The sequence below is a fragment of the Schistocerca piceifrons genome, chromosome 4 (assembly GCF_021461385.2).
Source record: "Schistocerca piceifrons isolate TAMUIC-IGC-003096 chromosome 4, iqSchPice1.1, whole genome shotgun sequence".
Classification (NCBI taxonomy): Eukaryota; Metazoa; Arthropoda; class Insecta; order Orthoptera; family Acrididae; genus Schistocerca; species Schistocerca piceifrons.
Genome location: NC_060141.1, coordinates 627093054 through 627109018, shown reverse-complemented (window position 1 = coordinate 627109018; position 15965 = coordinate 627093054).

Genomic DNA, 15965 nt, shown 5'->3' with positions numbered 1-15965 from the left:
TAAAGTTTTTTTTTAATATCATTAATATCCTCATCGATGTTTCATTTGTTATATTTATGAATGTCTTATGTATTTTACATCACTCCACATCATTGTTTTATGCTATACTCAGGAGCATTTCTTAAGAACTGCATCAGTCCACTCTCCACAAATAGAGGGCACTTTTCAGCGCAGTAGGTATTGCACCAGTCAGGTTTCTTAAAAAAAATTTTAAAGCGGCAGCAGGCTAGTATTTATTTAGCGTATGACTCATAACATCACAGTTTGTATATAAGGACACCACCAAACGCAAATTTACACTCACTGAAGAGCAATCACAAACAAACGTCCAGGCTTAGATGATATACAGTCGATTGCCTCTTGGGTCGTCATTAGGAAATCCTGTGGGTTACCCACATATGCCCTTAGTGGGCATTCCTACATGTGTTTGACCGTCTGTCTCTCAGCGCCACAATCGCAAGCGACTGAAGGAAGTTTACCCCATCTGTCTAAGGAGTCGGCGCATCTCCCACAGTCGGTTCTGATGCGATTAAGAGTTGACCAGACTTTGCGAAGGCAATCAAATCCCTTTGGTTTACTAAAGATGCATGGCATACTGTGGCAGTTTACTGATGTTCTGCTCTCCCATTCCTCTTTCCATCGGTCATTTATTTTAAAATTGGTTTGGTGCAGCGCCTGTGCGGTCTAGTGGAGGATGCTTACACGGGAGTCGGTTTCCTTGGATGTCGTGAGTATCTTCATGGATTTGTAATTGAGGGTTGGTCATGATTTTTTGAAATTCTCTAACCAGAGCGTGTTCTCGGCGCAGATTAGGAGGGGCTATGTTACTGAGAACGGGCAGCCACACTGTAGGAGTTGGCCTGATTGTGCCTGATATAATACTCATTGTTGCATTAAGTTGGCTATCTACCATGTGTGTGAGTTTGCTGTTGAGCCACACTGGGGCACAGTATTCTGCCACTGGATACACCAAGCCAAGTGCGGATGTTCTTGAGGTAGATGCTGTGGAGCCCCAAGTGGTGCCACAGAGCTTCTGCAATATGTTGTTGCGTGTTTTAAGTTTCGCTGCAGTTTTCGTCAGGTGTTCTTTGAATGTTAGTGTCCTATCTAGGGTAACCCCAAGGTACTTTGGGTGTTTGTTGTGATTTAGTATTTTGCCGTCTAGATATACATGTAGATCTCTGTTGGACATTTTGTTGTTCAAATGGAAGGCAGATACTTCCGTCTTTGTAGCACTAGGTTGTAGACTCAATTTTCTAAAGCACTCGCTGAGAATCCCTTGGTCTCTCGTAAGGATATCTCCGGCAGTTTCTATATTTCTGTGGGCTGTTGCCAGAGCCCAGTCGTCAGACGTAACCAAATTTACGCGATCTGGTTGCAGGCACGTCAGCTTTGTAAAGGCTGAAAAGAAGGGGCGCAAGTTCAAAGACTTGTGGGAGTCCATTATTGAGTTTCATCTGTTCACTTCTCTCATTCCCCATTATTACTTTGAAGGTTCTATTTGACAACATATCGTCAATGAGGTTGGTTATCTTCTTGCAGGGGACGGCACAGATTAATTTGTACATGAGCCCCTGTTTTCAAACTATATCACAGGCTGCTGCTAGGTCTATGAATGCTGCAGCTACTTTATGTTTCTTCTGCAACCCCGCCTCTATATATGTTGTCAGCGATAGGGACGGAATCCTGCTTGTTCGATAGGGATTTTTTTTAGTATAGTTTGGCCTATTCTGTTGAGGAGCAGTCTTTCTAGTAATTTATAGACCATACTGAGAAGGGCAATGGGGCGGTAACTCTCTGGTCTATCGCCTGGTTTACCAGGTATCAGGACTGTGACGATCTTTGCTCGTTTAAGTGAGGGAGGAATGTTACCCACTTGGAGAATGTCCGTATAGAACTTAGGCAGCCATTGTTTTGTGTAGGCTCCGACATGTATGAGGAACTCAGGGTGGATACCATCGAAACCCAGAGCTTTGCCTGGTTTAACTTTCTTCAGGGCATTGGTAACCTCCTCGATACGAATATCTGATGAATATTCCGAGTCTATTAAACGGGTCCTTTTTAATGTTTTTAAAGTCCTTCCTCACTTTTGTTGTGTGCTTTCTGTCTCGTGGGGCTCTAGACGCAGAAACTATGAGGGATGCAACCTTGTTGGGAGATATTTCGTCCTTTCTATGTTCAGGTAGATTTGCGCCTCCAAGTTTACGCAGTACGCAGGCTTGTCGGCTTGTCTTTGAAAAGTGTATATTTTCAACAGTATTCTCCCATTTTTGCCGTCTAATAAATTCGATGTTATGTAATAGTTCATCCGCTATTTCCCGCTCCCCATTCTTGAGGAACTCCGCGTACAGGTCATCGCATATTCCAGTCCAACCGGGAATGTATTTTTTGCAGTACCCACTTGGGACCGCTCCCACAAACCTCTCATAGCTCTTGCTGGTTGGAGGGTTCAAACTCAGGGTATAATCAAGTTATTCAGAGAATTTTGGCCAGTCAGCTTTTGTAAAATTCCATTGCTTCTGGGTCTTGTGTGCGAACAGAGTGAGTTGAGTTTCATGCGGTCGTTGTTTACGAAACCCATGTTAATTCCTACAGAGAAACTTTTCGGTCTCCCGAATGGTCGTAATACGAGAGCGTAAAACATGTTTCAGAATTTTGCAACGGGCGGACGTCAGCGATACATGCTTATTGCCCGTTTGGATATTCAACGTTACTACCGTCATTGCTTTATTTATCGATAATTTAATGTTTGCGCTAAATAATCCGTTACATCCCTTCAACAGTAGTTTCTTGCTTTAAGCCTGATAAACCATATTTTTCCATAATTGTGATGAATTTGGGAAAATGACGAACACTGGAAGAAGGGAAATGAATTGAGGTTTAGCGTTCTGTCAACACTGAGGTCATCAGAGATGGAGAAACAGGTAAGTTGTATCAGAACAGAAGCTGGTATCAGTCGCAGCTTTGTGTAATGGAGCGACCCGATATCCGCAAGAGATTGTTTCAGGAAATACCATTAAAACGTGGGGGAGCGGGGGGGGGGGGGGAGGTTGCGGGGAGGAGGGGGGGGGGGTGGTCGTTATTTGAATCCGCTCCTCGTATGCCTCGCTCGGCTATTCTAGAAAAAATGACCATTTGCCAGATGTTTGAGTAAACCTGAAATCTGACTGAGTTTTGACTCTTTTATCTGGGTACTACCGTAAATGCACCGCCGCATTTTTTTATTTACGAAGGTGGCCTCGAATTATCGGTACCGTAGTGGTATCCGATTGAGTAGCAGGTAGACAATTGCTCTGCGATTTTATAATTAATAGTCGACCAAGAAGCAATAATCTGGAAGTGCAGTGACCGAGAGTATTCAGAAACAGTAGTCAATCGGATATTTTCCGTTAGCTCAAAGAGCCTCAGAATTTTTACTGGTTTCCGATAACGCTTTCGTCACTGAAGAACACAATATAAATGCTAATTTGTAACGGAAAACGATTCGCCGATATTGGTTTCTAATAGGACGTGTGTAAAGGAAGTGACATTTGCAGGGACAGCTTTATCAAGAGCAACGGGACGCCATACAGAACCATTTTTCGACCAGTCTCGAAACAGCGGCAGATATCTGATACACAAGCGTGAACATGCACTAATCATCTTTACGATGCAGTTGGCGTTCATTGTTTCAGATAGATGTACCCGACCGCCGCTTCCAGATTAGTGTGCCATGTGCAACAAACAGATCCGACAGTCTTTTCGTTATGTGGTTGTAACTGATTTAATTGCAGTACTTCAAAATTTCGTACACAGTACAACATCGCTTATTCACTGCTTGTTTAAAACTAGTTCCGTTGCTCTTGGTACTCAGATCTATTCTTGTTTCAAATTGCTTACGCCAACGACCGTGTGTTTATGAAAGGTGAGTGGTGACTGAGGAAACGATGTTAAATTACAGGTTCAAAGAGAGGGTTAAACAATTTTTGTGTATATTAAGTTCTTTGATGTATATTAATGGTACATTACGTGGCAGTGGTCTACAAATCATATTTTATGCACCTCTTCCATAGCTCTTAAAACGAGTATGATAAGTGTTAGACTTCCAGTAAGAATTTAGTTTCGACAAACCAAATTTTTGGAACGAGTCTGTTTATGACACAATAAACATGGTTCTTATTAAATTAATATCTTGTCTTCAGAATGAAATCTTCACTCTGCAGTGGAGTGTGTGCTGATATGAAACTTACTGGCAGATTGAAACTGTGCGCCGGACCTAGACTCGAACTCGGAAATTGGAAATTTTGGATATTTGTTGTAAGATCTCATGAGACAAACTGCTGAGGTCGTCGGTCCCTAGGCCTGCACAGTACTTAATATAACTTAAAGTAGCTTATGCTAAGGACAACACACACTCACTCGAATCCGACGGGGGAGGGGGGGGGGGGAGCCGCGCGAACCATGACAGTACGCCTATAACCTCGCGGCTCCCCCTCGCGACCGAACTCGGAACAGTCGCCTTTCGCGAACCAGAGCTCCACCCACATTTTTTTTGCGTATTGTTCGTTATTGTTCGTTGTATTTCGTCGTAGCGGACGTCACATGACATCATTGAAGTTCACTGTTGATCCTTTCACTCAGTGTTTTGTTACAGAGACCAGCCATCTCTCTGAGCTACCTAAGTACGACTCACGACCTGTCCTCTCAGCTCTAATTCCGTCAGTACCTCATCTCCTACCTTCCAAACTTCACAGAAGCTCTCCTGCGGAACTAGCACTCCTGGAAGAAAGAATACTGCGGAGACATGGCTTAGGCACAGCCTGGGGGATCTTTCAGAATGCAGCGGGGTGTGTGCTGATATAAAACTTCCAGACAGATTAAAAATGTGTGCCGGACCGAAACTCGAGCTCGGGACCTTTGCCTTTCGCGGGCAAGTGCTCTTTCTCCACATTGAGTCAAGTGATTCGAGAAGAGCATTCTGGGTCGGCAAAAAGTCTTCTGAATGAGTTAACTTCTCAGTTGGATCTGCTGTCAGAAATCTCAGTCTTTCGATGCTTGCTGCTGTCATTTAATTCTTGGGGTGTTTTATGTCGTCCCGGGTTTTGCATACGTGCTGCAAATCAATGCGGCACTTCAGTCAAAGAATTAATCCAGTGTTCAGTTATTTACACCAGACGTTCGCTTTTATAACTATCGCCTATCCAATTTTTCTTAAAGTCACTTTTGAAATATCTCAAAGCACGACTTCAAACAGCTATTGGATCAGCTGGGCGTTTCAACATTTCTGTAAGTTTTCCTTCCATGAACGAAGACGTCTCAACCATTTTCCTCCCTTTCAATTGGTTCAAAATATCGTGTGAGGCCCTTCTGATAAATTTCTTGGCTAATCCCAACGAATCTATAACAGAATAAACGAAAAATTGCTATCTTGCAGAGGATTAACAAAGTTAACATTTTTCTTTGAAGGCATAAAAAACAAAATGGCGGATGAAGTCGGACAACGTTATTATGTTAAACAACTGCCATCGGTCTAAATTTCATGCCTGCAAAAGAAGCATAGCTCGACAAGACCAGACAGGTAACTAAAAACATTTAAACTTTAAAATTTCTGTGTATAAAGGTACAATATCAACAATGAAATATTAAAGGAATGATGTAAGATAAGGTACACACCGTTTATATCCATATTCAATAGCTGTTTTTATCTAAACTTAACCACAAATGCGAGAGAAAGAAATGTCACGCAGGAGCCCACGGACGAGCACATTTATTTATCATTAGTCTGGTTTGTGACTGACTTTGCAACACGTGGCGTAAGTGTAGAGGAAGGTTCCGGCTGCCAAAAGACGGGAATTTATCGTCCTTGAAGATTAACATCTTTGAAAGGGTTCTTAGTAACTTCGTGGTTTTGATTTTTGACCGGTAGTAGAATGCCAGTACTCCTACATGCAGTGTTACGATATTGTACTTGAGAAATGATGGTGACACATTTTTCAGCTATGTATATGAAAACTTCTGACGGAGTAGGGCTACATGTAAAAATAAAAGTTTCAATGCAACGCTGAAACACATCCTTTAGAGAATGTATGCAGACCATACACATGTTGTCAGTCAGCATCAGGTAATGAAAAAAGTGAAACGTTTTAAATTTTTTCTGCAATATTTATTTCACTTTGAAAGGACGTTAACAATATTACATACCAAAAAGAGATTTAGGAACGAATGGCTGTGTTTTAAAATACAAAACTCTCAAATTCAGATCTTTTAAGAAGAAAGTTTAAATACTAAATTTAGAAACTGAATAAATCAACTGATGAGCCTTCCAAATGGTCTGATTGTGAAACAGCGGGGAACCTGGAAAATTTCTGTGTGAATTGTTGGTAAAGGGACCGTAGGGTGTGATGCTGCCTATACTCTGCTGAGTGGTATCTTTTGGAAGCGCTAGGATAAACACCCACACTTGAATTTCCTGCTGCTTTTTGTGTTTTTTATAAATTTTCGAAGGGATTTTAACAGTCTCAACAGGAGAACGTATACACTATTGCCGTCAGAACTGTCGCAAGGGCGTGATTATCTCATTTCAATACGTCGTATGCTGATGTCGCTTTTCGTCTGTCGCACTAATTTATTCACGTCCATCTGGGTGTGCTTTCCTTTTGCAGTAGTGTTCGTCTTTTAATTGTTACATCTACAGCTTAGGTCAGAGAGTTAATGTAGTTACTTCAAGTATATAGATCATTCTAAAGTCAGCAATACCAGGAGAACCCTTTGTGGTTACCAGTATGCCACACTCCAAGGCAAAAGTGTTAGCCAATCAAACGACCAGAAGAATCAGAGGTGTGATCAGCTCACAAGACGTGCAGTTATTTGTGGATGAGCAGACAGAAGTATAAATAAGACAGTAATAATCTGAAAATTTTGGGCATTGAAGTATCTCCATGAGCTTCAAATCTTGGCTGCGCATTTCGAGAAACAAATATCTGGCTGTGTAATGATTTTATCTGGTAACCATAGAAGATTGTTACAGAATAAAAAAATCGGTGTATAATTATAGTGTGAAGAACAGGAAAGCTCACTAGCGTTGAATCGCACTTGCTAGACACTTCCAATAAGGTATGCGTAAGATAAAGAAGGAAGCGATGCGCCACAGCAGAGATGCTGTTAGATGAGAGGGATGTGACAGTCAGTTGTTTTTAAGTCGGCAGACCGAGAGGTGCCTGGGGTGTGTCTTGATGAAGAGAGGAAGCAAAAATTTTATGCGGCTTCTGTTGTAACAGTTTTGTTAATAATATTGTATTTTTGGGTTAATTTAAGTAACGTCAAGTACAACACAGTGCGTGTCTATTTATTTGACAAACAGTTCATCTCAGCGCATCGAAATATGAGTTACTTACATTAAGCGACACGGTCCAACAATCAGCAACTTTTATGGCGGCTGTATTCAAGGTGCCCATTGTAGCAGAAAGAAGAAGTAAAGTTTCCCACTAACAAGAAAATACATCTAACAACATTTACTATTAAATTTCGTAGGAACTATAATTCATATATATTTGACAGTGTCTGTTCGGAATCCGGCCGTAAAAGCAATTAATTAACTTCCATTTACGACTTCACAGTTAAAAGTCATAAAACATTTCCAATTCGAAAACTCTAATATCCACCCAGTAGTAAAAATGGAATATAATGCACTGGCGACCGAACCGGGACCAGATTCCGCAATCTTCGGATCGTAAATGAAAAGTAATGCAATTGCGACAGTGATTATTGGAATACTAATTGTATTCAGTATTTGTTCCACATATTCGACAGTGAGGATACAATAAGAAAAGGTGAATGTTACCAGCAAAAACGCAATAAGACACACACATACTCAGGTTATACTCAGACAATCATCATTCGCTGGTATGAACCGTAGAACAATAACTACAGAAATTAATACAAATGAATATCGAGTTACGTACAGACTAGTACAGAAGTCACAAAAGTGTCCGCTAGTCTACGCAGTTTAGATCAAAGTCTCAGTACCTTAGACCAAAACGTCACGACACTTTCGGACAACTTCTACAATTTGCGTACTAACTTGAACGCACAGTTGATAGACGCAACCAATAAATTATATACAAAATTTACTAATATGGACACTCGGCTAGAGAAAAAAACTTTCTAGTGTGAGTGAAGAACAAGGTCAAAGTGCACGTCAAGTTGAGGAACTTTAACGGAGCACGGTAGTTTACAAAGCGCTCATGAAAGCGTAGCTCAAGTGGCAACAATTGAAACACTCGTATTTGAAATGAAGATTTCGGGCGAAAATTTACTGGGTGATGTACAAAAACGCACGCAAGACGTAGGATTTCCGACTTTAGGACAAATAGTTTTGAAAAGTGAGTACGAACGTATCAATAACAGCGTAAAATGATTAACTGAGAACAAAAAATCTATGTTGACGCGATTGACGTGATCATAAACGAAATAGGACATACAATTCTCGCTAAAGTGGATAGCGGTATGAAAGCAACAGAAGATAGATTCGTTCCCAACTTATCAGTGAAAGAGACAGTTCGATCAAAACGCCTTCCGCAGCTAATCAAAACAAAAAAGTAGTACTAGACAGTAGTCAAGCGAACATTGTTTTGCTAAAGTAGATGTTGACAAAAGCGAAGGAGAGCAGTTTGCAAACAATCAAACGTATGTGCCAGTATCGTCTTACGCAACATTGCCACCTCCGAAAAGGCGCAGGATGGCCTCGCAATCTGATGACGTAAAGCCAGGCCAATCGTCTATCGTAATAAACGAGAGTCTAATAAAACATAGACAATTCCCAGTCTTCTCACAAGAATGCAAGAGAACGTACTCCGTTGCTTTCTGTGAGAACTTTCAGAAATTTTTTATTTCGGCATTGGACCGAAATGCCAAACATTCAGTTCGTTGTCGGTTTCATACAAGATGATGCGTGATTGTGGGAAGCCGAAGAGGTATATCATCGTTGAACGTATGAAGGATCTGAACAGACCTTAGAGAATTACTGGTCGCAGGGGATTCAGAAAAGACTAGGAATGGAAGTTTTTAACGTAAAACAAGGCGGACTGCGCCGGTATTTCGAAAGATACTTGAACAAGACGAGATACTGGAGCAATCCGATATCACATGTCGGTGTTTTGAGAATATTAAAGAGTCATCATCGGCATGACATTCGTGAGAAACTGATGACTGTGCCAACTTAAGACTGGAATACTTTCTCACGGTCGTGGATTCCATTGATCTCATTAATTAGAGTAGTCAAAACTCAAATGAGTGTAACAGAAACCAGTAGGGTCCACCAAAAACGAAGGATTTAACAATCATGGTAACGAGAGCAACAACAATAACAACAATGGCAATAACAGCTGAAATCAGTAAGGCAACGTACAGTGCGGTTGGCATCCATACGCGCCACCGCAGGGATATAACGGCAATGGAGAATTCGGGAACTGTCAAAGTAACGGTTTCTAAGAGAGAAACCTTAGAAATTACAGTTTATGGTACACTGGCTCACCATCAAGAAATAACCGTAATGGTTGGAATAATTGACTCAGTCCGAAAGATAATAAACAAGGGTATAGGAATGGGAATGAATACCCACGCATAAATAACAATTATGAAATCTCAATTTCAGTCACAAACCCAGTCCAATTAAATCAACATGGATACAGCACCTTCAAAGACAAATTACCCCAGTGGGTCAAATCCCACGGTTGAAAAACCGCAAGTGGTCTATTCGGATTCTGGGGAGACCACAGAAGTGTGCATGGAGGTAAATCGGAGTACCTCAAAACCCCGTAATAAGAAAATCAAACCAAAATCTAGAATTTGGCTAATGACATTTAATGTAAATTCTCTCTTAAAAATGGGAAAACTAAAAAACATCCTAAACAAATCCAGAGAACGTAAAATCAAAATTATTGCATTTCAGGAATCACGATATACAGATGAAAATCCTTTTGATTCGGAAGGATACAGGATATACAAAGGAAAACCTGGAAAACGAGCCATGGCAAATTGTCCACAATTAGGAACTGGATTTATAGTAGATACATCAATACTTGATTCAGTCGCAACTTTCAAATCTTACTCGGGTCGGCTCTCCACGATGACAATAAAATCAGCTAATAAGATATACACCCTAATCAACGGACATGCACCAACTAACATCACTAACAAAAACAAAATAGAAGAAGTAGAAGAATTCTGGAACCAATTGGATAATATTCTCCAAAAAATCCCAAATAACCATGTCAAAATCCTTATGGGCGATTTCAATACACAAATCGGTAAAGAAAAGAAATATCGATACTGGGTAGGTAAATGGTCAGGGCATACACAGACCAACCGGAATGGCATGCGACTCATTGAAATCTGCAAAAACCATGACCTATTTTTCAAATCAACATTTTTCAAGAAAAGAGCCTCGAAAACGAAAACTTGGATCTCACCTAATCCATTACTAGGTGAATATCAGTTGGATCATCTAATGATCTCCCGCGTAAATACAGTAGAAATCATGAAACTTAAAGTCCTTAATGGACTAGACCTAGATTCCGACCATTACCCAACAAAATTCTCCCTAGATGTCATTCCAGAAAAAAAAAAATTCACTAAGAAATCTCCACACCGTAAATATGATGTACAAAAGATAAATGGCAATGAACAATTTACAAAAGAAACGCAAAATTTAAAACCACAAAATTGGCAACAACTGCAAGCAGGACTTTTAAATGCAGCTGAAACTGTAGCACCGCAAACAAGAACACGTAAACACCCATGGTGGACAGATGAGTGTGACCAACTGATAAATCTCAGACAACAGGCGTGGCAAAATTGGTTGCGCAACAAAAATCAAAAGACCCTGGAAGATCTCAAAGACACCAGGAAAACAGTCACAAAAGCAATACGAACAGTCCGTAAACAACTCGAAGACAAAAAATTGCAAGACATAGAAGATGATTTCACGAAAAGCAATTCCCGAAATTTCTACAGAGTATTCAAACAAAAATTAACAAAGTACTCTCCTCCATCACTCCAGTTCAAAAACGACCATGGGGAAATTGCTCATACCAACACCGAAAACTGTGAAATTCTTGCTAAATACTTTTCTAAATTACTGAATTGTGAGAAGCCTGCAGAAAAATTTGAGTTCCATCGTACACAACGAAACCCAGACTCAAAGCCACCAAGTTTACAAGAGATTAAAGAGATAATTCAGTCACTGAAAAATAACAAAGCATCAGGAGAAGACCAAATCATCGCAGAATTATGGAAAAATGCAAGAGAAAATCTTATTGCAAAACTCAAAGAAATTATACATGAAATCTGGAAAACTGGAAAAATCCCCACCGATTGGAAGACTGCAATCATACATCCTCTGTACAAAAAAGGAAGTAAAACAGACCCCAACAACTACCGTGGAATCGCTTTATTGTCAATAACATACAAAATTCTGTCTAAAGCCCTACTAAACCGCGCAGAACCTCAGCTAGATTCAAAACTAGGCGAATACCAAGGTGGGTTCAGAAAAGTTCGATCTTGCGTAGAACAGATCCTTAACATGAAAATCTCAATGAAATATTTACATAGTACTTCAAACAAAAGTTATGTCATCACGTTTGTCGACTTTAAAAAAGCATATGACAGTATAGACCGAGAATCCCTTTTTGAAGTATTAGCAGCATTTGGACTAGATCAAAAGACAACAAACATCATAAAAGAAACACTCACGGAGACCAAATCCAAAGTAAAATTTATGGGAGAATTGAGCACAGAAATTGAAATAGACACAGGAGTACGACAAGGGGATGTACTGTCCCCAGTGCTCTTCAATTGTGCTCTTGAAAAAGTTGTTAGAGAATGGAAAAAAGCAGGTGCACCAGCACACAGACTGGGACCAAGACATAAGGGCATAGAATTACACTGTTTAGCATTTGCTGATGACATGACACTGATCGCACAAGACATTACTGATGCACAGAAACAGCTAGAATTATTACAAGAACAGGCAGCTAAAATAGGATCACAAATTTCATTCGAAAAAACAAAATTTATGACTGACGTCAAAGATGCACCTTCTGATCTCAAAATTGGTAATAACTACATCTCACGAGTAAAAGAATTTAAATATTTAGGTGAATGGATTGCAGAAAATTGTAATGAAAAGAAATCTGTCAGATCAAGAGTCCAGAAAATGGAGACGGCGTTTCAGTTAACAAAAAACATTTACAACAAAAAGTCTCTCGTGGAACTGCAAAATACGACACTACCCAACAGTAATTAGACTCGAAGCTCTCAACGCATCTGAGACACTAAACCTTCAACACAGAACACTAAAAGAGGAATTAGAAGTGAAAGAACGTAAGATAATGAGGAAAATCCTAGGACCAAGAACTAAAGATGGGGTACATTATCCAAAACGCAATGCAGAAATATATAAAAATATCTCCAAAATAACAGACACAATGCGCATGAGAAGAATCCAATTCATGGGGCACTTAGAAAGAATGGACTCAAACAGGTTAACGCACAAAATCCATACTTTTTAAAGAACAAAACTACAAGACCGAACTGGTACAAACAGACGGTAAAAGACCTGAGAGAATTAGGGTCTCCAAATCTACATGATAGAAATGAAATCAGAAAAATCACAAACACACGGGGTTTTGAGGAAGAAGAGAGAAAAACTAACCGACATACATGGTCTACGCAACAAAAGCTAGCCCATTCGTTGTTTATGAAGTAATACTGGGCGAAAAGGAAGGCCAACAAATGTTGATTACGCGTGGTCCTAAGTGATCCATCCGCGAAGAAGAAGAAGAAGAAGAAACCAACAGCTGTGGGAAAGGCATAAACCAAAACCAGCGAAACGCCGCGGCCGATAATGCGGAGAATAGAACGTGGCAAAATACCAGTCACGTTATAAACACTGTAGAAGTGACTGACATGAGCAGCAGCACCCCTCCTCCCCAGACTGTAAACGACGATTGGTCGGCTTAGAGCACACGCCGCTTGCAGAATACGGGAGTGAGGGCATGACGCTCATAGGCACTTATTTCTTAACGTATGACAAAGACATACATATACGAGATGACCTATATACAGATAAGACAAATTATATAAAAGGAATAACCGATGAAGTACAGGCTGAGTGGTGATGTCAAAATAGGAGTGAAGTATGTAATAGTCTTGTACGGTGGGCTTTCTAAATATCTGCAGTTGTTTGCCACTAAAATCTAACGGTGGGGCCCGTGATCAAGCGAATCATAGGTGAATAATTTGTGAGAGTATGTGAACCAAAAGCTATTTTGTCTAATAATGCAAATAACTTTACAAGTCCCTAGTGGAAACAATTTATCAAGTCACACAACATGAATCACACTTATGAATACAAATTTCGTCCCAACGCCAGCCCAATAGGGTGGGTATTTCGCGAGTTTAACACGTTTATCAGAACGTGTACACCACACAGGTACACTAAGAGGACTGGATATATGACACCCTTTCACCAAATTATAAATAAATTGCCATAGTCATCAACAGGTTTTACATCAATCGAATTAGTGTATGAGAAGAACAATATAGGCGATTCGGTTAAGCCCTTACTTAAACAATCTGAGAAAGAGATACCGGTAGAACAAAAGTAATAATATTGGGAGCAAAGGCACAAACCAGTAGAAAACAATATGGTAAAAGAAGACGTCGCACAACTACTTTTCACAGGAGGTACTATTGCGCACACATCCTCAATCTACCAAACACAAAAACTTTAACAAAAAATGACAGCTGTCATACACAGAACCATATACTATATACAGAATATCACAACTTGCGTGCTACTTGTTCAACAACCCAAAAACGGGGAAAATGTGTGGATTATATCAACATAAAGATATAAAGAATTTATACGCTGAACAAAAGAGGTCGACGCACCTCACGTACTTCTATGCCTACAACCCAAAAGAAAATACAAGACTCCGTTATAAGTAAACCTGAAGAGGTCGATGCATCTCAGCCACTTCAGCACCTACAGCCAATATGGAAAATACAATGCATAATCCTTAAAGAAATTTAGAGTATGTATCTGAGAGTAAAAAAATGAAAACACTTCTAGGATGTGATACAATATACATTTTTTTCTTAACTGCAGACAAAATATACAAATTGGAGAATCTCAGAATGAATTTTAGAAGAGGTATAATCCAAGAAAAGTTCGAAGAATCGTTGATATCTATTACGAAAATTTTGTTATTCTATAAACTGAGAAATAAAATACAAATTGTACGTTAATTATTTTTTTTGGAAACAGTGGATATGCACAACAACAACACAATCTGGCTGCTTGCATTTGGCGCAGCACGAGAAATTAGCTTAGTTACGGGTGGTAAACATTCCCTCCTCTCCTCTCCCACTTTGGACGTAGTCTGCAGTGGCCATATTTGCACATGCGCTTATACTCAACGCACTAGTGCGCCGCTTAACAAACAATGATTGAATGTAAGAGATACAGCGCATCGTTCAAACATTAAATAGTGAAAATGATGACATAAGACTTAATTGCGCAAAGCAAAATACTATGCATAAACAACATTAAGTAAACACTCGCACATATGTAAGACAAAATTACACTAAATACGAACAAGTGGAAAAGCTGTTATTCCATGTTACGTATACATCTTATTATAGGAACAAAGAGTACACTTGGTAACTCATATCGCTAGCCGGTGTATTAACCAGATGAATAAAAACGTATAACGAGTTTTATTACTGGACACTGTGTTTTCCACATACATTTTGCTAGTATGAAATATTTTATGTAATGACATGCTCATTTTGCCACTACTAAGGTAGTAAATAAAACAAACTTAACGAGTAAGCTACGCAGAGGAACAGACTAATGAATATAGTGACGAAACTAAAATTAAGTGCGAATTGTATTACACCATATACGGTTACTTATAGTAAGGAAGAACTAGGCTATTTACATAAAATTACAACCGATTATTCAGTACTTTACACTATTGTACTGAAAACTACCTCTATATTAAAATGAATACGAAAAACTAATGTACTGTGTAGGAAGTAATAAAAATAAGTAAATAAAATAAAACAAAATGAAGAAGAAAATGAAATTATGTACACATGTTTAAAATGGCAAAAACTTTGCATAGCTAGCAACTACAAGCCTCAAAGTAACGATTATTACGGCAAATAAGCATTATTTACACACACGAGCACAGTGCAATAGGCAAATCACTGTCAAAGTGTGCATAAGGAAGTATGAGATATTGAGAAAAATATACTTTGACAGATATGAAGATGAAACGTTATTAGCAAAAATATTAAATGTTCCGCGCTGTACTTTATGTGTCCATATGTGTAAATAAACGCGACGACTATCCTACAGGTGGTTATGCATAATTAAGAAAGCGTGTAATAATAAGAACACTGTAGGGAATGATGCAAAGTAGCACATCCTACGTGGCAGGAGGATTGAAGTGGAGGTGTAACGTACCAAATAAACGCCCCCACCTCACTCACAGCAGTTTATAAGTTATGTACAATTGTGACTGTGTGTAAATTTATGGAAAGGAGGATAAATGGGTACATCTATACTCAGTACGTTGAAACAGCTAAGCACAAATATAGCTCTGCCAGCTGAAGAGTAATAACGATTACAGTAGATCTCACATTAAGTTAGCCTGCCCGTTAAGCGATTATGTAAACCTTTGAGTAAACATACCTGTTTATGCAAGCCAAATCTGAGGGTAGATTAACACTCATTTGCACGTTGTACAGAGAATAATACAGAGTTACCTGTGAATCTGAGCATAAAATTCAGTGAAAACATATATACATGTGTATCGATTTCGTGCGCACAAAGACGGTTTCAACAGTGATAAGCTGACTAAAGAATATAAATTTTAAACAAAGGATACTGAGACGTAAATAGTGGTATAAGAAAC